A 26,608-nucleotide genomic window follows, 5' to 3' on the forward strand; every position below is an offset into this window, starting at 1 on the left:
GAGAGGGGGAGCAAGGAGCGACATCAGGGCTCCCTGCATCCAGGTCACCTTCCCCACCTGGGCTGCATAAGGGGAGGACAGAGAGCAGCCGCCCAGGTGGGGAAGGTGATCTGAGGTTAGGGGGGCACGGAGGAACATTGGGGGGAGCAGTATCCGCTCATCACCGCTATCTCCCCCTTCTCTTCCCCTCCCTCCCACCATGTTCCTATGCCGGGAGGGAGCAGGGAGAAATCTGGGCACCACCCCAAGCAGCGCTCCCCTGCCAGCCGGGAGCAGTTTCTGACTTTACACCAGCAGCACACACCTCTCTGCTACCGTACAGCACCGCCCTTGACCATGGTACCCCTGGGCAATGCCCTGGTGGCACCCACCCCTAAGGCTGGCCCTGGCTATGGGCTTCAGAGGGAGTGACCAGACCAGGCGGCCATGGAGAGATCCAGCCCCTGTTCTCCCCTCCCAGCTTCTAGCAATCAGAGGCCAGGGACGTGCTTCCATGCTGATGACAGGTACTGCTCGATAACGAGCCAAAGTACATTCATATTCCTCATCTGAGTCAGATGCCACCCACCGAAGATTGATTTTCCTGTCTAGTGGTTCAGGTTCTGTAGTGTCTGCATCAGCGTGTTGCTCTTTGAGGACTTCTGACAACATTTCACACCTCGTCCCTCTTGGATTTTGGAAGGCTCTTCAGATTCTTAAATCTTGGCTCGAGCGCTGTAGCTGTCTCTAGAAATCTCACATTTTACCTTCTTTGCGTTTTGTCAAATTTGCAGTGAAAGTGTTCTTAAAGTGAACATGTGCTGGGTCATCACCCAAGACTGCCATAAAACAAAATATATGGCAGAATGCAGATAAAACCATGGAGCAGGAGACACACAGTTCTTCATCAAGGTCTTCAGTCACAAATTAATGCAATTTTTTTTAACGAGTGTTTTCAGCATGGAAGCACGTCCTCTGGAATGGTGGTTGAAGTATGAAGGCATATGGATGTTAGCATATCTGGCACGTTAATACCTTGCAACGCTGGTTACAAAAGTGCCATGAGAGAGCCTGTTCTCACTTTTAGGTGACGTATATAAGACAAGGGCAGCATTATCTCCAGTAAATGTAAACAAACTTGTTTGTCTTAGCGATTGGCTGAACAAGAAGCAGGACTGATTGTTTTCTTTTTGAGTGCAACAATGTAGTGTTGTAGGAGCAGCAGTGAGCCAATCCTACAAGTTTTACATTGTTTTCTTTTTGAGCACACTTATGCAACAAAAAAAAAAAATCTACATATGCAAGTTGCACTTTAATGATAAAGAGATTGCACTACAGTACTTTATATTTTACAGTGTAAATATTTGTAATAACTATATATAGTGAGCACTGTACACTTCGTATCCTGTGTTGTAATTGAAATCAATATATTTGAAAATGTAGAAAAACATCAAAAATATAATAAATTTAAATTGGTTTTCTATTGTTTAACAGTGTGATTAAAACTGAGATTAATCATGATTTTTTTAAAGTTAATTGCGTAAGTGAACTGTGATTAATGGACAACCCTAGATTTGAATTTTTCTGTCACATGCAGGACAAGCTAGAATATCTGTGTGCAGGGAAAGAGCCTGGGGGGAATTGTGCTGTGAAATTATTTCCTGTTCTGACATGTCCCCAGTTGCCCTTTTTGCCCTAACAGGCTGCAGCGCAACATCCATGTTTTGCTCCACCTCATTCCGTCCTTCCAGGGGCCGGGGAAGGGAAATGGCTGCAGTGGAGCCAGTTGAGGTAGGGATTATCAGGGAGTTGCTTGGAGGTTCCCTTTGCGGGGAGAAAGGGCAGTAAATACATAGGGGGTGGGAACTTCCAGGAAGGTTGGTCTGCGTGGGAGAGGGCAGGAAATCCCCAGGGTGGGGGAAGGGTGGGGGACGGGGTGTGACAAACCTACTGGGATTTGTTTACTATGAAGCTCCAGCATTTCTCAAATGTGGCCACCAGGGGCTTTAATTGTGGCCACAGCCTCCTGGGCTGTAATTGAGGGGGAGTCGGGGGCAGCAAAGCAGCGGCTCTTTCCCCCGGCTGCCTGCAGGGGCTGGTCCCTACCCCGTTCTGGAGTCATAAACACTGTAGGAGCAGGCAACCAGCGGGAGCTCCCCACCTTCCCACGTGCGGTGGGGCTCAGGCTTCAGGCTTCTGCTCTGGGATGGTGGGCGACAGGCTCAGTCAAGATACATGGAATGTAGGCTGGGTGGGGAGAAGTCTATGTAACTCATGCAGTTATTGATATACATGTGACCTCGAATATTACCAATCTGTGTCTCCCCCCCCCACACACACAACCCCCCCACCCCAAACCAACCATCTCCCAAACAGCCCCTCAGTCTGGAAAGCATTCATCCCTCATGTTGTTGAAAAGACTCACAGCAAATAGAAGAATCTCAGTTTTTAAAACAATCGTCTAGCAAGACAGAGAAACTCACAGCTGTAGACTCAGAAAACACTCCCAAGAAATTTTAACAATATGTTGTCATAAAGAAACTAAAGTGCTAAAGAGACCTGATTTTTCAACTACTTTAAAAAATATTCTCAAATCAGTATCTTTAGAGTGAAACTTTTTCTGCTTTTCTAACCAGACAATTCTCCTTTGAAGGAGAAGCATTGGTCCTGGAGACACTGCAATACCAGGTCAGTGCATGGGGTGGACAGAGCAAGCTCCTATTCCATCCCCTTGTTTCAAAAATCAATTTAACATACAGTCCTCAAATAAAGGACCTATCAGATATTAAACTGATAAGAACAGATTTAAAGTTTATTAGAGAATATTTAAAAATAATCGATATAAAGTGTTTGAAGCATCAGTTATTGTGTCATTGGGGGTAACATACAGGTTGTAGGGGGATGTTAGCGTTTGGTATTGGACAGCATATACATACACACAGTCTATCATGTCCCCAATGCGGGGTATACAGTAGATGAGTCCAGGGTACAGCCAGTAAACAGTGAGGGTACATCACTCATACAAACAGGTTTTGGATAGTCGTGGGCATGAATAAATGAGCAGACTGGGTAATGATGATAGGATGACCCTCACGCTTGATCTTAGCTTTAAGGAGCCAAGAAGTGATACTGAGAGTCTCGGATAGTAGGCAGCCGCTCTTCCCCCACTGCTTTCTACTTCAGCACGAGGAGCTCCCAGACACACACCAAACACCATTCACGAGGCTTTGATAACTAGGTAACTAAGTGATGATCACTTCCCCGAAATGACTCCACTGGAAGAATTCAAAGCAAGAGCCCTTAACACACAATTCTGTTCAGACAGAGAAGTCTTTCAGCCTCCTTCCTCTTGCTGGTTTCCCTGTACGCTTCTAATTTGCATAAACCCACCCACTGACCTGTGACTAACAATCTCTCACTGTTAACTCTTACAGCAAAACAGGCCAAAGAAAGTGTATGCAAGCGCTATACCGCAGCCCCAATGCTCTTTTCTGCTCCTTCCCAAACGTACAGTCATCAGGCACACATAAGAGTTTTGCTCCATACCAGTCCAGTTCCTTGTCTAACCACTGCACACATGTGGTATAACCCTACCCTGAGCTGATTCCCGACTTTTGCGCTCAATCCAGGAAAACGAGAATTGAGAGAGAAGCTGGGCAGGGAAGTCTTCCTCAACTTGCACTCCACTCCCCAATGGCCTTTCGGGCTCTTCTGTGGACTTCAGGTTACATTTGATTTCCAAGGTTTATGGTCTTATTAATTAGTCATCTCCTAATGCAAGGATGCTACATGTCAGCCTAAAGATTGATTTTACAAAAGAGCTGAGAAACAGAACTAAAGCTGAGCATGAGGTGTTACATTTCCATGAGCATCCAGAATCTGACTGTGCCCTGGCAAGTTCAATGCTTCCGAAAGAAATCAGAAAATAAGGAGCCCGTCAGGGCCCCCTGCTAGCACCCAGATCCAGTCAATCTGCTGGGAAATAAGGAAAAGGCAATGAATAAAGAAGTCAGGAAATAACAAGGAAATGAAGAGGTTTCTGTCCAGTTTACCATCTTCTCAGCTACCAATCAAAGTTAAAGACCTAAAGTCGACCTATCGGCATAAGTACAGATGGTTGAATGGAAGTTAAAAGGAGCTGCTGTGGCAAGTGTTAGGAGCCCACAAGCAGCATGCAGATCGTTTAAAAATGCTGCAATTAGAGGCTGCGACAAAGTTCCTCCTCTACCTTGGTGGGTCCTGCGCTTATTGGCAGATTTGCTCACCTCAGTGATCTTCCCCTCTGGTAGAACCCACAGTCTGGGTCAACTCCTCCTGTGACTGATCAGGAGTTGGGAGGTTTGGGGGAACCTGGGCCCGTCCTCTACTCCCAGGGCCCTGTGGATTGCAGCTGTCTATAGTGCCTCCTGTAACAGCTGCGTGACGGCTACAACTCCCTGGGCTACTTCCCCCTGGCCTCCTCCAAACACCTTCTTTATCCTCACCACAGGACCTTCCTCCTGGTGTCTGATAACGCTTGTACTCCTTAGTCCTCCAGCAGCACAGCCTCTCCCTCTCACCTCCTTGCACTTCTTGCTCCCAGCTCCTCACATGCCCACCACAAACTGAAGTGAGCTCCTTTTAAACCCAGGTGCCCTAATTAGCTCTGCCTTGATTGGCTGCAGGTGTTCTAATCAGCCTGTCAGGGGTGCTGAAAGCCTGTGAACTGTACCCAGGTGTGTTCACAAGCAGTGTGAAAATGTGCAATTCCCGCTCACACTGCACAGGGGCAGCACAGCTCCGGGATTCTCTGGAATCGCACAATAATGCTGGCTTTGTTCTCACAGCACCTGGAGTGTATCACAGTGAGACATGGGGGTGCTGCAGCCCCCGCTGCACCCCTCGGTCCCGCACCTCTGCTTCTCTGCAGGGAACTTGTTATGCCATGAGGGGGTGCAGTGTAGCCTGATTTGGGGAGGGTTAGTAGGGACAGTGGAATTTATCCACTCAATTTGGTTTTAGTTAATAATTAATTTTCTAATTAAATAAGAATGTTAATAATAAGTGATAAATATTAATAATATGGATATGGCTCGCCAATATGTGTGATCAGAAGATAAAGTTCGTCTTGAATCAGGCTTCACAGAATTTAATACAAGGAGATTGGGGTATATAACAGGAAATTACACTGAGACGAAGTTTAGTCAAACAAGACCTTTTATTTAAAATCAATAAAACAAGAAGTAAATGTAAAATGTTAAAAGCAGTTTGATTACAAAGTTACAAAATATCACAGTTCTTTAAGAGATATGAGATGATATTATACAGTTCTAAATGCACTCTGCAGCAAAGAGGGTGTTGTTCACACCTATTGATAGAGGAAGTTATAAAGAGACTGGTTATGAGTAAAACTCTCTTTTTAACCTAAATGCTCTAGCAGAAATAAGAATTTGTTCATACTCACAACTTTGAAAAGAATTAATACTACGACTTAGTATTGACAGCTTTCGTAGGAGAAAGAGGCTTCGAAGCAGGTTGAGACGACAAGGAAACAGAGAGATGGATCGCCTGCCTTAATGGTGGATTGTCACACCTTTTATAGGGAGAAATCCTTCCTCCTATGCCCAAATTTGTCTTTCCCCCATGGAAAGGTGAGGGTACCTGTTTTCATTGGCTGACCTTTTGTGTGCGTACTAATGACAGCTATATAGTAGCTTGCGGGTGTACGTGTTACATTTGTGGTCAAAAATACCCTCCTTTTACCCTAACTAGGTGAAAGGTTAGCAGACATTCAAAAAGTCCCTAGACATTTGCGTAGGTTTGTCTCCTATTATTACTTTTCTGAGTAAGGGTCTTAAAGGTTGCTTTCAGCGTCACAGAGGAAATAGGCCAGGATGTCTGGCTTAGAAGTTTCTAGGTATCTTGTGTTACAGCTATTGCAAATTCCTATTAATCTATGCAGCCTACACACTTTTATCAAAAAGACATTTTATACAGACCAACAGATTAATCCTCAGGGCTACAGCAGGGAGACTGTGCAGGAGACCCAGGCGCACACCCCGAGCACTGCAGCTCCAGTGCTGTGTTCGGGATTCATTTCTGCTCTCTGACAAAACTGCCCCAGGCTCCTATGTCCAATTAATATTCGTCCAGGCTCCCTGGCGCTGTTAGTATCTGTCCAGAGCTCTCGCCAGCCCTGCCCCAGGAGAACTGGGCGCTCGCCCTGCTCTAGGAGAGCCAGGCAGGCCCTGAGGGGGGCGGCAAAGGGCACTGGACGGTGACCCTAGGCCAGTGGTGCCAGAACAATCTGTATAGTGGGGGGTGCTGAGCCACTGAACCAATTGTAACCCCTGGGTGTGATGGAAACCACGTCAAGCCAGGGGCTGCTGCAGCCCCCCCAGTTCCAGCCCCTCTGCCCAGGCAGCTCCCCCAGCCTGACACACACACACAGCCCCTGCACCCGCCCCACCCCAGGGCTCCTCAGCCCAGAGGGGAGCCCCCCGGCTGAGTGGGGAATCAGAACCCCCCAAATTACCCTGGGACCAGCATGATCTGCCTCCGCCCTGCCCTGCTCTGCATGTATTCGGAGTGACTCAGTTTCCCTGTCCCAACAGTTCCTCCTCTACCTTGGTGGGTCCTGCACTTATTGGCAGATTTTCTCACCTCAGTGATCTTCCCCTCTGGTGGAACCCACAGTCTGGGTCACCTCCTCCTGTGTCTGATCAGGAGTTGGGAGGTTTGGGGGAACCCAGGCCTGCCCTCTACTCTGGGTTCCAGCCCAGGGCCCTGCCTCCTGTAACAGCTGCGTGACAGCTACAACTCCCTGGGCTACTTCCCCATGGCCTCCTCCAAACACCTTCTTTATCCTCACCACAGGACCTTCCTCCTGGTGTCTGATAATGCTTGTACTCCTCAGTCCTCCAGCAGCACAGCACAGCACAGCACAGCACAGCACAGCACAGCACAGCACAGCACAGCACAGCACAGCACAGCACAGCACAGCACAGCACAGCACAGCACAGCACAGCACAGCACACACTCTCCCTCTCAGCTCCTCACATGCACACCACAAACTGAAGTGAGCTCCTTTTTAAACCCAGGTGCCCTGAGTAGCTCTGCCTTGATTGGCTGCAGGTGTCTAATCAGCCTGTCAGGGGTGCGGAAAGCCCCAGGGCAGGTGCAAGGAAATTTTGCACCGTAGGTGAAACTTCCACCTTGCACCCTCCCACCCAGCTAACCCTGCCCCCCCCCCCATGGCAGCTAACTCAGCCCCCCAGCAGCAGCTACTCCACTCACTGTGACAGCTAACCCCTCTCCCCCGCGGCCCCCCCCCCCACGGCAGCTAACCCTGCCTGGGGAGCCCGCCCCAGCTCACCTCGGCTCCTCCACTGAGCACGCTGGAGGTCGCTCTAATTCTCCTCCCCTCCCAGGCTTGCGGTGCCGACTGGAGGAGAATTAGAGCTGGGCTGTGTGCTCGGCGGAGGAGGCAGAGTGGAGGTGAGCTGGGGTGGGGAGCTGTTCCCCTGTGCGCCCCCAACCCCCCATTACTGCGGGCAGCCCTCCCCGCGCATCTTCCCACCCAGCTCACCTCAGCTCCACCTCCTCGCCTGAGGGGGCTTTTAGGCGCCTCCAACCACTAGGCGCCCTAGGTGGCCGCCTAGTTTACCTAAATGGTTGCACTGGCCCTCGTATTCACAAGCAGTGTGAAAACGTGCAATTCCCGCTCACACTACACAGGGGCAGCACAGCTCAGGGGTTCTCTGGAATCGCACAATAATGCTGGCTTTGTTCCCACAGCACCTGGAGCTTTGCTCAGTGAGACATGGGGGTGCTGCAGCCCCTGCCGCAGCTCTCGTTCCCGCACCTCTGCTTCTCTGCAGGGAACTTGTTATGCCACGAGGGGGTGCAGGGAGACTGTGCAGGAGAGCCAGGCCCACGCGCTGAGCACTGCAGCTCCGGTGCTGTGTTCGGGATTCATTTCTGCTCTCTGATAAAACTGCCCCAGGCTCCTCTGTCCCACTAATATTCGTCCAGGCTCCCCGGCGCTGTTAGTATCTGTCCAGAGCTCTCGCCAGCCCTGCCCCAGGAGAGCTGGGCGCTCGCCCTGCTCTAGGAGAGCCAGCCAGGCCCTGAGCGGGGCGGCAAAGGGCACTAGACGGTGACCCTAGGCCAGTGGTGCCAGAACAATCTGTATAGTGGGGGGTGCTGAGCCACTGAACCAACTGTAACCCCTGGGTGTGATGGAAACCACGTCAAGCCAGGGGCTGCTGCAGCCCCCCCAGTTCCAGCCCCTCTGCCCAGGCAGCTCCCCCAGCCTGACACACACACACAGCCCCTGCACCCGCCCCACCCCAGGGCTCCTCAGCCCAGAGGGGAGCCCCCCGGCTGAGTGGGGAATCAGAACCCCCTGAAATTACCCTGGGACCAGCATGATCTGCCTCCGCCCTGCCCTGCTCCGCATGTATTCGGAGTGACTCAGTTTCCCTGTCCCAACATGTGTCCTGCCCTGTGTCTCTTCTCCTCCCCAGCTCCCTCCAAACCAGCCCATTTCCGCTGCACCCCGGGCTGGGTCTCTGCCAACCCCCCTTCTCCCCTCCTGGCCCCAGTATCTCCCTGCCCCTACAGGTCTATAGGGCTGGATCCAGTGGTGAGCTGCAGCCGGTTCGCACCGGTTCATGCGAACCGGTTGTTAAATTTAGAAACCCTTTTATAACCGGTTGTAAAGGGCTTTTAAATTTAACAAAGGTTCCAGCAGCGCCGCGCCCTGCCCCCAGTCCCAGCTCACCTGGCTCCAGCTTTGCCTCCCCCTCCAGGCTTCCCGCCAATCAGCTGTTAGCGCGGGAAGCCTGGGAGGGCTGAGAAGGAAGCAGCAGCTTCCTGCAGGTGAGCTGGCGGGGGGCACAAGGAGGGCTCTAGGTGCCGCGCGTCCCCGGCCAGGATACGAGCTGTTCTTTATTGACAAGTGCACGTATCAGTAAAGAACAGCTCGTATCCGAAAAGAACCAGCCCCCCCTTTACAGCTTAGTATAGCTTATATAGACAGTTTTATTACGTCATAAATCATTTACTTAAGCAATCCACCCCCTTTGTCTAACAACTAGAAATTAGACACCTTTTAATATATACGCATGCCTAATCTCTACAGCATTATATTATTAATATCTCAACAAGCGCCAAAGGTTAGGAATGTGAGGGAGTTAAAAACACACCGAACACTAAACCAGGGAGTTAGTCAGAACTGTGAGATGCTTGTGTTTCTTATCGGTCCTTCAAACACTGTGTCTTAACACAACACAGCTGGCACCAGCCCCCTCACTTATCTTGCTCTTTCCCAGGGCTTTGTGAGACAATGGTGTCTGTCAGTATTTCACTCTGGGTTTTCCCAGAAACCTCTGCTAGCCTGATTTTAGTCAGGTTGGCATAACTGGTTTTGTGCTACATCTTTATTCAGGCCTAACACCCCCATCTCCAGGCAGCAGGGTAAGGGGGACAGGGAGCAGGGAGAGGGTGTTGGATAGAGGGCGGGGGGTGGATTAGGGTCGGGACTGGGGGTGGTCAGAGGGCAGGGAACAGGGGAATTGAATGGGGGCAAGGGTCCTGGGGGGGCAGTTAGGAAGGACAAGGGGTGAGACTGGTTCTGACCTAGAGGGGTCTATCCAGCCGGGGGCAGCGTGACCCACACACAGACCCACCAGAAGCGCCTTTCTTAGCAGGTCTCCCAGGCCATCCCCCACCCTGCCCCGGGTTGGGTAACAAAGGGGCAGCACAGGACTCTGGGCTGTGTCACAACCCAGCCCCAGCCCCTCGCTCCCACACGCTGGCGAGTTGGGTAACTGCCGAGGGATTGCACAAGAGAGAGTCAGAGCCAGGGAGAGAACCCAGGAGTCCTGGCTCTCCCCCTGACACACACCCTAACCACTGGCTCCCACTCCCCTCCCAGGGCTGGAGATAGAACCCAGGAATTCTGACCACCAACCCCCCTCCCCCGTTCTGACCACCAGACCCCACACTCCCCTTTTAGATTTTAGTCCCGCTGCCTCTTCTATCCACCCACCCCACCTGTCCATCCCTTTGCTGCAGGTTTCTGGGGTGTCACCCCTGCTCTGCACTCCCCCAGTGCAGCCCAAGGCTTTTCCTCCCCCCAACCACACATCCTCACCCCCCTCATGCTGGATCGTCTGCTTGGCCCCCATGCCCCCTCTCGGGGCGCGCTGTGCGGCGTGGCTGGGGATTGTGCAGTGGCCCAGCACCAGGCAACGCAGAACGGACACCACATGCCCTGCCCCACCTCACCTGAGTTGCTCTCCAGGTGCATCGGAGCCCAGTGTCCCACACCTGGGCCCTTCTGCCCCACAGGGGGTGAGCTGCAGCCCCCACCACACTTCACAGAGGGGTTAAGTGTCAGGCCAGCCAGCCCTTGTAAGATGGGGAAATCACCACCGGGGTCGACGGTATGGGGGCTGGGACATATAGAGAAACGGTTGTTGCACCAGCAGAGGGCAGCTGAGCATTCGCACACACATACACACACACACATAATTGCAAACATACACGAACACATGCATGAATCCAGCCACACACACACACAATTGCTAATATACACAAACACCCACATAATCCAGCCAACATCAACACAACTACTAACAGATGCAAACACATGCACAAATCTAGCCACATGAACACACACACATTTGCACAGCCACAAACACAACCCCCAGATCTGTAATAACACCCCTCCCCACACAAAACCCTTGCAGAAAACCACACAAACACATGCAGAAATCAATTCATCCACCCACCCACCCACCGTCCCCATTCTGTGCACACACCTTGGGTCACTGTGACACCGAAGACTTCAGATGGATGGGGGCCCAGCACCATGTGTCTTTCCAAGCAAGGTTGAGCAATTCCCCCTGTGTGGCCTCATGCAGGTGGTGGCTGATTCCCCAACTTACAGCCAGTGGTGAGCTCCAGCCAGGTCACACCCATTCACAAGAACCGGTTGTTAAGTTTAGAAGCCTTTTTAGAACTGGTGGTTCCAGGACAACCGGCTCTAAAAAGCTTTTAAATTTAACAAAGGCTCAGGCAGCTGTCTGCCCGGCCCCAGCTCACCTCCCGCTCTCCCCTGAATGCTCCGCCCTCCTTCTCCTCTGCTTCCCGCGAATCAAATGTTCACGGGAAGCCAGAAAAAAGCAGCAGGCAGGTAAGCTGGGCACAGGGGTGGAATGGCTCCCTCTGGCCCTGGCCGAGTGCCCCAGCCCGGTCCCAGCCAAGCACCCCCAGCTCGGGCCCGGCCCGGGGAGTCGGGCCCCACGGCTCCGGCCCCGGTGCCGGCGGAGCGGCTCTGGCCCCGGTGCCGGCCCGGCCCGGGGATTCGGGCCCCGCAGGGCCGGTTGAGGTCCCGGCCCCAGACAGTGTGGTAAGGGGGCAGGGGGTATTCGCTGGGTTGTGGGGGGGTGGATAGGGGTCAGGGCGGTCAGAGGGCAGGGAACAGGGGGATTGAATGGGGGCAAGGATCCCGGGGGGCAATCAGGAAGGAGCAGGGGTTGGATGAGGTGGTGGGGGCACTCAGGGACAGAGAGAAGGGGTGGTTGGATGGGGCAGGGGTCCCGGGGGGCCATCAAGAATGAGAGGAGGGGTTGGATGGGGCTGCAAAGGGCAGTCAGGGGACAGGGAAAGGGGGGGATGGGTCAGGGGTCCTGGGGGGGGTGTAAAAAACATGGGGGGTTGGATGGGGCATGAGCTCCCGGGGGGGCACGACCCCCCTCGTGAGGTGAGAAGGAGGGAACCGGTTGTTAATATTTTGGCAGTTCATCACTGCTTACAGCATAGTGACAACCATACTACACAATTCTTATAACTTCATATGCATGAATGGGTAGAGAAATGACTTTCAGCAGATCATATCCTTTCCCCTGATACCTTACAAGTCATGCTCTATATGTAAGATCACGATATATGATGAGGTTCAACAAGGACAAGTGCAGAGTCCTGCACTTAGGACGGAAGAATCCCATGCACTGCTACAGACTAGGGACCGAATGGCTGGGTAGCAGTTCTGCAGAAAAGGACCTAGGGGTTACGGTGGACGAAAAGCTGAATATGAGTCAACAGTGTGCCCTTGTTGCCAAGAAGGCTAATGGCATTTTGGGTTGTATAAGTAGGGGCATTTCCAGCAGATCAAGGGATGTGATCATCCCCCTCTACTCAGCACTGGTGAGGCCTCATTTGGAGTACTGTGTCCAGTTTTGGGCCCCACACTACAAGAAGGATGTGGATAAATTGGAGAGAGTCCAGCGGAGGGCAACAAAAATGATTAGGGGGCTGGAGCACATGACTTATGAGGAGAGGCTGAGGGAACTGGGATTGTTTAGTCTGCAGAAGAGAAGAATGAGGGGGGATTTGATAGCTGCTTTCAACTACCTGAAAGGGGGTTCCAAAGAGGATGGATCTAGACTGTTCTCAGTGGTAGAAGATGACAGAACAAGGAGTAATGGTCTCAAGTTGCAGAGGGGGAGGTTTAGGTTGGATATTAGGAAAAACTTTTTCACTAGTAGGGTGGTGAAGCACTGGAATGGGTTACCTAGGGAGGTAGTGGAATCTCCTTCCTTAGAGGTTTTTAAGGTCAGGATTGACAAAGCCCTGGCTGGGATGATTTAGTTGGGTTTGGTCCTGCTTTGAGCAGGGGGTTGGACTAGATGACCTCCTGAGGTCCCTTCCAACCCTGAGATTCTATGATTCTATGATTATATGAAAATGAGGAATATGGGGGTTACAGCCGCTCCCCCAAAGGTCTAGAATGTCACACTAAGATTCTATTTTCATTTACGTAACCAGCTTTGACCTCTCTGCCTAACACTTATAATCACTTACAATCTATCTTTCTGTAGTTAATAAACTTATTTTAATGTTTTATACTTACTTGTGAAATTGTCCAAAGTGCTTGGGAAAGCTGCTCAAATTAAAAAGGCTGGTGCATGTTCACTTTCTTTTTGAGGAAGTGGTGAATTAATTAATGAGCTTGCACTTTTCAAGAGGTTTTGAGCAGTGTAAGAGGGTACATTTCTGAGGTGCAAGGCTGAGGGCTGGGGAGATATGCTGGTGTCTCGCTATGTATAATTGAGGAGTGGCATATAGAGCATTCATGCCACTTAGTTGGGTGCATTGCTGCATGTTGTTGGCTGAGTGATCACAGCACATGGAGGGGGTTTTGCTGCTTGTCACTAGTGCAGCATTGTAAGACACAGCCCAGGCTGGAGAGATAAGAGGACAGAGCAGTTCCACAGTTTAGGATTGTACCCCACGGATCTCACCACACAGAGATCCTGCTGTGACCAGCCGTGGTAATACTGTGCTTAGTGCTCTGCCTTGTAGCTTCAACAACTGCACATGCAAGATGAGTTACAGTGACCTTGACCTTGTTTCCATGTTTATCCAAAGCCTCCTTTTGACAGTTGTAAGCAAAAAGACCTGTTTCTTTTGCAAGCATTTGTATAGCTAGCCAGAGTCGAGCTTCTCCGTTAACAAAAAAGATTGACCAAAAGGTGACAAGAGGAGGCACGTTCAGCAAGGCAGCACTGGATGCTGGATCCTGAATCTGCTCTTTATCCAGCAGCTCTCTTGGCAAGCTCTGCCATGGTGCCACGCTCTGGGACTTCTCCCCTAATTGCTCCATTTTTCATCAACACTAACATGAAAGGTGAAAGGACAGTAATTCTCCATTTCCTGCAAGCCCTGCAGAGAACCCTCTAGAAGGGGCTCTGTGCACAGATATCCCCAGCGAATCGCATCGGCGCATGACACAGGGTCTCCTGTCACAGCAAATTGCAGCCGGAGCAACCTCCTTGCCAATGCCAATAGCCTTTTGATCAACTCCAGACTGAGGATTTGATTCTCTCCAACGCTCTGCTGGAAAGAAGCCTTTTCCTTCACAAGCAATTACTTGGATTGTCAAGGGAGGTCTCTTTTGTTTCCTAGGAAGGCACAGGAAAATGTGAGCAGAGGAGACAACAGCTATAGAACAAGGCACCACTGGGAGTTGAACCCAGGATCTCCTGTTTACTAGAGAGGGGCTTTAGCCTACTAAGCCATGGTGCCTTCCCCAAGAAGACATTTGCAACCATTCTACTTGATGGTCCAAGACTAAACCTTCAAATTCCAAAGTAAAAATGTTCCCCATTTCCCTCAAGATTTGCAGACCTTGAGCAGGCTGGCTCAGTGCACAGAAAGCCACAGCTGAGCTGACAGAGGGCTTCTAACATGTGCTTCTCCAAGCAGCTGCTGTGATCAGATACTGATTAGTGCTCTGTGTTTCAGTCACAGCAGCTTCAGCTCAACTCTGAGTCATGGTAACCTTTCCATCAGCTCCAGATTTACCACTTAACACTTTCCAAGACTTAGCTGCAAGGGAGGGTCTCTGTGTCTTGAACAAGCACTTACAAGGATTGTGCAGTGAGGTCTTTTCTTTTCATGAGAAGAAATAAAAGAAAGGAGCCTGACAGAAAAGCCAGGTTCAGCAAGGAAGAACTGTCAGGCCAAGCCAGGATCTCCTGGTGAGTAGGAAGGCTCTTCAGCCAGCTCTGCCCAAAGATCACTATCCAGAGGCCACTTCCCACAGAGTCCATTTATGGTTACAGACCCATCCTGAAATTAGAGCAGGATATTTTAAAGCTTATTCTCACAGTAAAGTAACACAATTCAGCCATGTCGGCACAGAGGACAAAGCACTTCTTCATTTCATAGTTATTGCTACTGATCTCACTGACAAACTTCCTTTTCTCAGGGCTGCTCCCAGCACTTTAGGGAGTTTTTCCTCTTCTCCCTTCCAGCTGTGGTGACGGGACTGCAGCAGCTCCCCGGATGGCCGGCTTTGCTCTTTCACTTACACCTTCACTGCTTTGGCTGAAGCTGTGTTTGCCACCAGTTTAATCCATGGCTGAGACCTCAGGTACCAGCAGCTAGTTACAAAGGCTCAATTCCCATCACCATCAGTGGGAGGTTATCCAGGGCTGCCAAGGCTGCAGGATTTGGCCCATGGACAGTCAAGGTGCTACAGCAGCTACATTCTTATGTCGTGAGTCCTGCAGCCTATTACCAAACTGCTCTGCCATAGTCTGCAGGGCAGCTGGACTTTTTGAGACTCTGGCAGAAGGGAGACCCTGGAGGAGAGAAGGAAAATGTCCTCAGCAGTCACAGCCGACAGGAGCAGCAAAGACTGAGTATCAGACACACTTTTTCACCAGGACAGTAAATATGCACGACCCCCTGATATATTCTCAGTTCACTCCCCCTCCAAGGAAGCCCTATGCTGCTCTATTACACTCTCATGGGATGAGAGGGAAGGTCCTCTCATGGGTAAATAACTGGTTACAAGGTAGGAATAAATGGTCAGTTTTCAAAATGGAGAGAGGTCAATAGTGGTGTTCCCCAGGGGGTCTGAGACAAGTGCTATTCAACATATTCATAAATGATCTGGAAAAAGGGGTAAACAGCGAGGTGGCTAAATTTGCAGATGATCCAAAACTACTCAGGAAAGTTAAGTCCAAAGCAGCCTGCGAAGAGTTACTAAAAGAGCTCACAAAACTGGGTGAAAGGGCAACAAAATGACAGATTTGTTGATAAATGCAAAGTGGAAAACATAATCCCAACTATACATATAAAATGACGAGGCCAAAAATAGTTGTTGCCACTCAAGTGAGGGATTTTGGAGTCACTGCGGATAGTTCTCTGAGAACATCCACTCAGTGTGCAACGACGGGCAAAAAAGCAAAGAGAATCTTGGGAATCATTAATAAAGGGATAGAGAATAAGACAGAAAATATCATATTGCTTATGGCCGACCACATGCGTTGGCCTCCCCTCAGGCAGGGGACTTATAGGCCCTTCTGCCAGTTGATGTTGGCAGCAGCAAGGGCTGGGTTCAATGTCTAGGGGAGGAGAGCAGCAGAGAGGGAGGAGGAGAGAGAGTCCCAAGAGCAGAGTGCAAACCGACCAGCTGAGGGTCTCACAGGAGTCCTGAAATAATAGTAGCTCCAGGTCCCATCGGGGCCACCCAGATGGTGGAGTAAGTGGGGTAATTTGCCCTGGTCCCCGCAGGGGCCCCCACAAGAGTTTTTTGGGGCTCCTGGAGCGGGGTCCTTCACTAACTCCGGGAGCTCTGGAAAACTCTCGTGGGGTCCGGGCCTCCGGAGATTCTTCCACTCTGGGTCTTCGGCGGCAATTCGGCGGCGGGCGGTCCTTCATGAATGAAAAGTGACTTCATTGAAGTGTTGAAGTGCCTTAATGGAGAGAAAAGATTGGGTATGGAAGGGTTCTTTAATCTCGCAGAGAAAGGCATAACAAGACCCAATGGCTGGAAGGTGAAAAGAGACAAATTCATATTACAACTAAGGCACAAATATTCAACAGCGAGGATGATTCACCACAGGAACAAGCTACCAAGGAAAGTGGTGGATTCTCCATCTCTTGATGTCATTCAATGAAGACTAGCTGCCTTTCTGGAATGTGTTGCCCCCAAAAGTAGCTATTGTGTCATACAGGAGGCCTGTGATATGCAGGGGGTCAGATTAGATGCTCTAATGGTCTCTTCTGGCCATAAAGTCGACTAATTTCAGAAAAAGTGAGTGTAGCATTGGGAGCAGCGTCTGATGTTTCCCTGTCTAGCCAGCTTGCTGCCTAGAACGAACGCTCCTTGAGTGGGGTGATCCACAGGGAGTAGCTCAAACCTCCAAAGTGCCTGGCCAGGGGCAGGACATTAGCCCAGCAAGGGAGGGGTGTGGCAGTGACATCACAAAGGCCTTTTGCAGGACCTCAGACTATTGGTCAAAGGTGGTGGGGAGGTGGTGACCTCACAGAGAGATGCTGACATCAGCCAGGCAGGACAGGGGTGAGGGGCCAGGGAAACCTCAGAGACCCCTGTGGCTTTGCTTCAGCAAGTCTCCTTCTCCAGGTCTCTCTTTGAGGCCTGAGAGAGTATTCGGGTTCACGTACGTGAGCGCCAGGAGGAACCTCTTTCGAGTTTTCTCCTTCCCTTTTAGTGATTTTACTAGAAAACAGACGTCCCTGTTTAGAAGGTAAGAGCCTCCTTGATGGAAGGGGTGTCATGGGGGCATCACAGTTCGAATGCCGGTGCCCACCCCCCCCAATGTAAGGAAGTTCCCAGCACCCTGCTCTGTGTTCGCAGGGCAGGAGAGAGCAGCATCCACAGCAGTGATTTGCTCCTGGCTGCCGGAGCAGAGCAGCAGGCTCAGCTGTCAGAACTTCCCAGAGCGATGAAAGGGGAGGGGCCCATGGCTCTGTAGCAGGAATGCAGGGCAGGCGAGTTCACGGCGGGTATTGTGGGATACTGGAGGAGGCCAGTTATGGTGATATAATGAACAGCAGCATCTCCTCTGTCACTTTAAGTTTGCTGCAAAAAGCTCTAGCCCTCTCATCGAAGTCGTTTTATTTTGTCAGCAAAACAGGGCAGTTTTGTCGCCAGACGTGACATTGCACGGTGTGTACACCGGCCACAAGCTGCCGACCGAGGGAGCGTTGTGTGTTTTTCACACACCTGAGCAATATAATTCTGCTGAAACAACTTTGTAGTGCAGACCTGGCCAAAGATTGACTCACACACAACTTGCAAGGAAAACCTCACCTGCTCCTCTGCTTTGCAGAATCCAAACACAAGTAAAGCTTGTCAGGCCCGGGTAGAGATGGCAGGAGTCAGGTGTGGACAGGGCCGGCTCTGGCTTTTTTGCCGCCCCAAGCAAAAAAAAATGGGGTGGGGCCACCGGAGCAACAAAACAGGGGGGAAAAAATGGCACGGGTGGAGCGGCAAAGCGGGGGTGTGTGGGGGGATACGGCGCAGCTGGAGCGGCAAAGCGGGGGTGTGTGGGGGGATACGGCGCGGCTGAAGCGGCAAAGTGGCGGAGGACAACACAAAAACGGTGGGGCTGGAGCAGCAAAGCAGGGGCATGGGGGGGAAGACAACGGCGCGGCCGGCAAAGCAGGGGAAAAACAAAACAAAAAACCCCACAGGGCGGCCGGAGCCAGTGGACTCCCTGTGCTGCACAGTGCGCGCCCGGTCTAGTGGGGGGGAAGGGGAGGGAGCGGGGGGAGAGAGAAGGGGGGTGGCCAGCGCTTCAGCGGGGCACTCACCACGCGGCCCCGACCGCCGCGCCGCCTGGCACCCTCACTCCTTCTCTAGACTAACCAGTCCTGATATACTGTAACATGGTTATATTCCACCTCCTTCACTGGTTACACCCAACAAAATGAATTATACAGCAGACAGAAACAATCACAGACCCAGACAGAGACCATGCAAATAAACATACAAAACAATACAGAAGGGAGGATTTCACAACTACATCTATACAGACATAAGGGTTTTCCAGCTGTGTCTATTGATGAGTGAGTTCTTGCCAGACAGGATGCTACCAAACTAAGTTTCCCTTTCTCTGGAGGTGATGGAATATCAGGGCAGGACTGTATTCCTAACAGCCCAATCGCACCTTATTTCAGTGTGACTAGTTGGGAATGTGAGGTTGTGACCATACACTTCCCAGCTTATGGCTGCCTTTGCTGCTTAGCCGAAGAACCAGGCCTCAGACTGTCACAGTAAGAGAAGGCCATTACACAGACAGACAGTGATTTTTTATTCTTTCTTTTATATCTTTATAACTAGCTAAGTGATAAAAAATACACCTAAATTCTTAAAGTACAGGCCTTTGCAGACTGGCCTGCATCTTTGTATCCTAACAGTCCTCGAGGTCAGGCAGCCTCTGGGTAAGGGAGTGGGGACTCAGATCCTTCCACTGGCCAATTCCACCAGGGTCTTGTATAAACCAGGGAAGTTTGCCCCAATAGCCAGACCAGATGCCCCCTTTACACTTGTGCTCTGTCCTCATTGCTTCTCTGTCTCTCTTCCCCTCATCTCTGCTGCTCCCCCTCTGGCTTTCTCAGCACCTGGCCCCACAGCACTTCCTGGGGGCCAGAGACTGCGCTATCTGCACCTGCGGATGTGGCCTGTCTCCTGTTTGCTAAGGAAAGGAACCTTTCCAGGAAATGGCCACAGCTTCTGGGAATCTGCATGTGGCTGTGAACAGAGTTTGGCTCCTGGCATACAAGGCAACTTAAAAGCTGAGCAGCCAGACAGGGGCTTGAACCCTGGACCCTCAGATTAAGAGCCTGATGCTCTACCAACTGAGCTACCTGGGCTTGTTAGGAAACATCTTCACCATTCACTACAAGAGTGATTATCCCAGTGTGCAGGCAAGAGCGAGCAGGCAGGCAAAAGAGAGGCAAAAAAAGTCCCAGGAACCCCTCCTCTTTTTCTGCACAGCCACTGCCTGTCAGCAGGATTCCTCCTCCTCCTCCTCAGGGAGACTAAATCTCTGTGCCTAGACAGCCGGTCCATCCGCTGCACCTCAATCCCCCATGCCCGAGCCTCCCTGCCAAAGCCCTGCACCTGGCCCCATACAATTAACTCTCACGTCTCGCTGGGAACTCGACTTCTTGTGCCCAGAGCGTCTTGGCCCCCTCAGCAGATGACCTGAGAAACACAGTGTCCGGCTTTTCCAAAGAAGAGCTTAGACCCCCTCATCATGTGGCCTAAAGGATAAGGCATCTCCCTGTGGATCGGATGATTCAGGATTTGAGTCCCCTCGTGGTTGTGCTCACTTTGTGCTGCAAGTCCTGCTCCCTTCAGGGCTGGAACCTCTTCTTGGCCGCTCAGGCCAATGCTCTGGCTTCAGCTAGAGCCCCGGGAAGGAGTTGGGGGTTGGGCGTCACAAAGGCTGGGGCATGAGCCCCAGGTGCTTCCAGTCTCGCCTTTGCCCTTCCTGACTTGCCAAAGAAAATGGGCGGCTCCACTTCCAAAGTGAGCACCTGGAGTGGAAATGGTAAGAGGCCCCACCAGGGGCCCAGCCCTGCTTTCCTACCCTCTTCTGATGTTGGCCACAGAGCATCAGCAGCCGCCCCGCATGCTGGCCTGTGGGTGGCCTTCAGTGGGGTTCAGCACAGCAGGGAGCAGGCTGGCCCTGTGGCTGTCTGCTGGCCACACATAGGCATGGTCCTCTCCTCCTCTTGCCCTGACCTCCACTGCTTTTAAGCCTTCCCTTGGAGCTGTCAGCACCAGCCGCCTCTGCTCTAGGTGCCCAGAGGAGGAGAGGTGCTGGGCTCCCACCTGCCCAGCCCTGTTTCCTTCAAGCACAGTGGCAAGTGCCAGACTTGTGGGCACCAGGTGAAGCCGTGAGAATCCCAACCCTCAGGTGTCAGTTCTAGAGCCCTGACCCATCCAGCAGGAGGGGAAAAAAGGGCTCTTGCACAGCTGGAGACAGGGAAGTGGAGCACTGGGAGCTCCAAGGCTTTACCACAAGGTCCCACTGAGATTTGAACTCAGATTGCAGGATTCAGAGTCCTGAGTGCTGCCCGTTACACCATGGGACCAGCTCATGCTCCCTTCTTTGGCCATCAGTGACCCCCACGGGGCTGGCTTGTGTAAGGGGCTCTTGGCCCTTTACTAAAACTTAGTGTGTGTGTGTGTGTCGGGGGGGGGGGGGGTTGGCTAGTTCCCAGTCCCAGTAGAAGGGGGAAGGGCCAATGGGAAATCAGGACCCTGAGACTGACAGTCCCCTGGGCAATGGGGAGAGGCCAAAGCTCCAAGTTAGCCGCACTGACAGGCCAGGCAGTGTAATGAGGGAGTCACCAGGCCAGGGGGTCCCATCCTCCGTGGGAGCTGGAACTGCCTGGGCCAGAGTGGGGCAGAGCTAAGGAGAGAGCAGGAGCCCGAGAAGAGCCGGGGAGCAGAGCTGGGCAGGTGTAGTGCCAGAAACTGCTCCCTGTAGGACTTTGCTACCTGCAGCAGTTACTGAGACCTGAGGTTGTTCTTATTTGCTGACTTGTCCTAATTGGCTCAAACTTGACAGTGGTGGGAGATGGAAGCATAAAGGCTTCATCCTCCAAACGACCCTGCCTGGTGTACATCTGTATCTATTACCTCTTAATACCGAATTGTAAAAAAATAGAGTGAGGTCATTTAAACATCATTTATTTTGCAGCTTCATTTACTGTGCTAACAATGTAGCATCCTGACATCGATACTTCTGCCCATGTGCCCTGTGGGTTGGATTCATTTTAGTGGGACGCGGGACATGTGGAGGATAATTTAAACTCTTAATTTCCTTATGATTTCCCTGCAATATACTTCTCTGCTGGTGCAATTTCTGACCATTGCACGTCTATAGTATTTATTACAATAGCACAAGTAAGTCAGACAAGTGACATAGTCTAGGGGCTTGGCTACACTTGCAAGTTAGAGCGCATTAAAGCAGCCCCGGGCGCCCTAACTCCTGAGGTGTCCACACTCGCAAGGCACATGGAGCGCCTGGGCTCTGCAGCTGGAGCTCTCCTGGTAATCCACCTCCATGAGAAGTATAAAGCTTGCTGAGCCTTGCTGAAATACCCGGGCATCAGTGTGGATGACGTGTTGCATCACTGCACTGTGTTTGGCCTCAGGAAATGTCCCATAATCCCCTGAAGTCAAGTGCCCACTCTGGTCATTGTTCTGAAATCGGCTGCAGGCATGCGGAGATCCCCTTTCAAAGCTCCGTTTCTGACAGCCGGCTGCTTACCTGCTCCGGGACAAAGCAACCATTAGTGTGGAATGCTGCTGTTGTGAGTGTGTGTGAGGAGGGGGGGTCTGCTGCTGTCCGAACACACAAGACAGCATGCCGACACACTCTCAGCCCCCCAAACACACTGTCGCTCCCCCCACGTACACACACCACACTCCCCGTCACACTCCACCCCCGTCCCCCATTTGAAAAGCACGTTGCAGCCACTTGCACACGGGGATAGTTACCACACTGCACTGCTCTCTGTGGCATTGCCAGAGCTGCTAATGTGGCCACTCCAGTGCGCTTGCAGCTGTCAGTGTGAACACACGGCAGCGGTTTCCCTGCTGTGGTTTCACTCCCAGCGCTCTACCTCTGCAAGTGTAGCCAAGCCCTAAATTTGCCAGACCAACTGAACTCAGTAACTGCCCTCCACCACCATGTGCAGTGAGTAGGGGCACCGTGGGGCACACGCCGCACTTGCTGGCTCAGCCTGGTGCATGGTGGGGTGGCCACCTCCCCGCTGATGAGACCTGGTCCCACCATCTCCGCGGAGCTCCAGGCTGCCCTGCTGCCGTCCCTGTCTGTGTTGTCTTCCCTAGCAGTTGACTGGAAGGTGAGCACTGGCCGCACGCCATGTAGCCGTGTTGTCTCCAAGGGCGAAAGCAGGAGGAATGGTGCCTTCATAGCCCACCCAATATTCCATAACAGAGTTAAGGAAAATATTTCTCAATGAATTCTCAGTGAAAGATCAGAAGCAGCCAGTGTCCGCATCAGTCTACGAGCATTGGTATTTTCTTGAAATTTGTCAGACCAACCTAACTGACACCTAACACACATTTGCAGTTGTTCTTTTCACACTGTTGCTCATTCTCAGGGTCTGCTTTGTCTCCAGGCAGATCCATTCTCTTTCAGGACAGCCTTGCTCTTTCTGTCTGTTTCACTCACTGAGGTGTTGGAGTAAACACTCCCCTTCCGTCTATTCTCAGACAAACACTAGTATTAAGTGTTTGCTACTGATGGGTCTAGAAAGGATTTGTCAAGTGGAAGATGCTGTTTCTGGGGGATTGCTCCCAAGATCCAGTACTTTGGGTTCAAACGTCTCCCAGCTTCCTTGGGGAAAATAACACCAAGGCTTTGTTGCAATATACAAGAAGGAAGGAGTTTTTCCACCCGAGATGGGACTTGAACCCACAATCTCTAGCTTAGGAAGCCAACGCCTTAGCCATTACGCCAGTGAAGAGCAGTAAAAAGAAGGATGGAAATTCCCTCTCAGGATTGCACATTCCTCACATTCACTCAGAAGCCAAATACCCCATTTAATGGCCTTACAGAAATGTCTGCACCCCCTGGAAGCGAGGCAACTGACAGAGCTGAGCAGCACCTTTCTGCCAGCCATCTTTAGAGAAGAACCCCACCCTAGCGTCACCCCTCCCTCCTTCAGCGCCTCCACGGCTGTGGCTCTGAGTGGCAGTAGGATGATTAGGGGGCGAATCTCGGGCTGGAAGGGGGGTAAGGTCGGCCTGTAAGGAGGAACCAGGTGGGGCAGACCCAGGGGGAGGCTGTGGGCTGCTGGTCGGTTGTTGGGATCCGAGCTCTAGATCAAAGCTGCACAGTGACCTGACACCCAGGGTTATAGGGCCGACATAGTGACCCCCTTACTGGCCTCGGTGACCCCCAAACCCTTGTTACTAAGGGCATTGAGGAGTCTCTGTCCATTAATAACTTCTGGGAGCTCCCCAGCAGGCTGCGGGCATCAGCCGCCTCCTGCCTCACAGGTTAGACTCTTGGCGCTGTGCCAGCCGCCCCCTCGCTTGCAGGCCCAGTGTAAGAAGCAGGAGGCCCGGTGCTGGCAGAAGAGGGTTTTGATTAATCGACCTCTGTGTCCTGGGCACAGGACGCTTCCACTCAGTAGCACAGCCGGGGGGAGCAGGGGGAGCAGCTAAGGGCGCCGGGTTCCTCCGGTGGGGGTGTGGAGCAGCCGTTCGTTTTCCTGTTCGCACTCCTCTGCGGTGTGAAAATCGGGGAGGGGAGGCAGAAGCCCCACTTCCCTCCCAACATGACACCCAGTGGGGGAAGCCAGGACAACAGGGTGGGGCGGCAAGTGGTGGCCAGACTCTCACTGCCAGGGTCTAGTCTAGCTCAGGGTCCAGCTCAACTTCCTCCCCGCGCCACTGGCCCCCAGTCCCCTTCCACCACCAGGTCAACCCGGGCACTAGGGCCAGAACGGGGTGAGGCAGCAAGTCAAGCTGAGCAAGGCAGGCAAAAGCGAGTCTTGTCTTCATGGGCCGCTCACAGTGACGTCCTTTTTGTGTGCAACTGCTGCAAAAACCTCCTGGGCAGAGAAGCAACAGGCCAAAATACTGCCACACAGCTGCCAAAGTAGCTCAGTTTGGAGGATGTTCAATGGGCTGGCGGCTATAGGTTGGGGTCCTAGAACTTAACAGTCTGGCTAGAGATTCCTGTGCGTTGACCATATGGTTGTTTCTCGCTGCTTCACCTGATGCCCATAACTTTGGTCCCTGCAGCTGCCACACTCTTCCTCTTGCTCACATGGCATTTCAAGGAAGGAGTTCCAGGGCCAGGCTTCATATTGCCGCTGCAGCCGCGGGACTGGCAGAGCTCCCGCAGGCACGCTGCCTAATCCGCATTACCAGGGGACCTCCTGCAGGCAGCCTGACTGCCACCGTCACAGCGATCGGCAGGCCGCCCTCCGCAGCTGGCCGCCCAGGCACGCGCTTGCTGTGCTGGTGCCTGGAGCAGCCCCTGTCCCTGACCCAGGGCAGAGGATATTGAAGCTGAACATCCAGAGCTTGCAAGATAAAGGAGCAGGGGGTGAGGCCTGGCGGTGTTGGCAGAACGGGAAAGCATCAGAGGGTTCTATGGCAACCAGGGGGATTGGTGGGAGTCAGTGAGGGAGGAGTTGGCGGCTTTGTTCCAGCAGTCGGGCAAACACCACAACATTAAAGAAACCAACAGTGCCAAGTCCTGTGGGATTTCCACAAGAGCATCCAGGCAGGGGAGCCAGTCAGCGTGTGACTGTACGACCGGATCAAGCGACAGCTGGCCGAGTTCCAGGACATGAGGCTGCAGCTGGCCGATATGAGCGGGAGCACCGAGTGAAGGGAGGGGCGGCCTCCCCTGACATTTTTGCAGCCTGCAGGGAATGGAGACAAAGCAGGGGGGATGCGGGGAGTCAGGGAAGGACCCGCGGATCTGGAGGAGGAGAGAGAGTCCCGCGAGAGGAAGCCGCTGGTGGGAAGCAATAAGTGCAGAGTGCAAACCAGCCAGCTGAGAGTCACAGGGGTCTAGAAAATGAAACAGCAGCAGGTCCCATGGTGTAATGGGCAGCACTCAGAACTTTGAATCATGGAATTTGAGTTTAAATCTCAGTGGGACCTCCTGGAGATATGTTAGTTTGCTGCAAAGCCCTGGAGCTCGATGTGTTTGGCTCCCCTTTCTCAGGGTGAACTAGAGTGAGGCTTTTCCCTCCTGCTGGGTGACTGATGCCCACTGGAGATAGGTCTTTGGTCTGGCTGGTTCAATGGGCTGGCGGCTATAGGTTGGGGTCCTAGAACTTAACACTTTGCCTAGAAATTCCTGCGGGTTGACCATATGGTTGTTTCTCACTGCTCCACCTTTGGTCCCTGCAGCTGCCACACTCCTCCTCTTGCCCACATGGCATTTAAAGGAAGGAGGGCCAGGGCCAGGCTTCATAGTCAGGGCTAGGCAGGAGGGAGGAAGAGTCCCAGGCTGGAGCCCAGCACCTGTCCTCCTCTGGGCACCTAGGACAGAGGCGGCTGGTGCTGACAGCTCCAAGGGAAGGTTTAAAAGCCACAGAGCAACCAAGGGCAGGGCAAGAGGAGGGGAGAACCATGCCTATGTGTGGCCAGCAGACAGCCACAGAGACACCCGGCCAGCCTGCTCCCTGCTCCCTGCCATGCCAAACCCCCACCGAAGGCCACTCACAGACCAGCATTCGTTCTGCGGCCGGCCAGCATCACAAGGTGGTTGGAAAGCAGGTGGGGCCTCTGACCGTTCCCACTCAAGGGCTCCTTTTGGCAGTGGGGCAGGAGATATTTGCCCCAAGAGGCTTTTTCCCAGCTGCTGAGAAGCACAGAAGTACCCGGTGTTTGCTCTTGCGGTGAAAGGGGTTAATACGTTTAGGCAGCCTGGCTAGCTCAGCTGGCAGCACCTCTGGCTCTTACTCTGAAGGCTGAAGTTACAATTCCCTGTTTGGGTGCTTGGGGCTCCTCTTCAACGATACAACACACAATGTGCCTAAGCCCCCACCCAGTAACCTGGGGAAACTAACCCTGGCCACTGGGGGCCTCTAAGAGGTGGTACTTTCCCCACTCACAACCACTGAGTGTAGAAAAGAAACTTTAAGAAAAAGGAGGAAAATCACCTTGTATTAACTTGGGAAAACACCACAATGAGGATTCATAACACAACACTATGAGCAAACCACCCCCGCACTGGGCAGTGACCTTTTGCCTCGGGCTCTTAAATCCAGACACCAGAAGCTCTGTGGATGTGCCCCTCCCTTCACTGCACCTCACCCCCAGCTGCTGCCCTGGGTCAGTGAAAACCCAGAGTTCACCTCTCACCTCCTGGGGGGAAAGCCCCTTTCTCCCTCCGCTGTCTGGCCACATTGCCGGTCACTTGCCGTTCCCCCCTGTCACCGCTCTGCTGGCCACCCTCTCTGCTCTGGGACGTCTTGTGGTCCCACCAGGAACGGGGCAGGCTCCCTAAAAGCAGGGCCGCCCAGAGGATTCGGGGCCTGGGGCAAAGCGGGGGAGCAGACATAAAAAAGGTGCCACCTGCTGCGGCGCTTGTACTCACTGGGCGGCGTCCGAGTCTTCAGTGGCGGCGGGTCCTTCACTCGCTCCGCGTCTTCGGCAGCACTGAAGGACCCGCCACTGAAGTGCTGCCGAAGACCCAGACCACCGCCAGGTGAGTAACAATTAAAAAGTCACCTCTAGCCAGGGAAGGGATTCTTGGCCAGGGCTTGCGGGGCCCCTGTGGGGTCGGGGCCTGGGGCAAATTGC

General features: G+C 52.5%; 3 non-coding genes across 3 annotated transcripts; all 3 read right to left on the reverse strand.

Annotated features, from left to right (window-relative positions):
• Positions 1-2,630: 2,630 nt before the first annotated feature.
• Positions 2,631-2,816, reverse strand: LOC123361274. The gene has a single exon (XR_006576136.1). It is a non-coding gene; the product is annotated as a U2 spliceosomal RNA (small nuclear RNA).
• Positions 2,817-19,086: 16,270 nt separating this feature from the next.
• Positions 19,087-19,161, reverse strand: TRNAK-CUU. The gene has a single exon. It is a non-coding gene; the product is annotated as a tRNA-Lys (tRNA).
• Positions 19,162-20,319: 1,158 nt separating this feature from the next.
• Positions 20,320-20,391, reverse strand: TRNAQ-CUG. Its single transcript has one exon. It is a non-coding gene; the product is annotated as a tRNA-Gln (tRNA).
• Between the last annotated feature and the right edge of the window lie 6,217 nt (positions 20,392-26,608).

Source organism: Mauremys mutica, unplaced genomic scaffold, assembly GCF_020497125.1.
Source record: "Mauremys mutica isolate MM-2020 ecotype Southern unplaced genomic scaffold, ASM2049712v1 Super-Scaffold_100434, whole genome shotgun sequence".
In the NCBI taxonomy this organism is placed as follows: Eukaryota; Metazoa; Chordata; order Testudines; family Geoemydidae; genus Mauremys; species Mauremys mutica.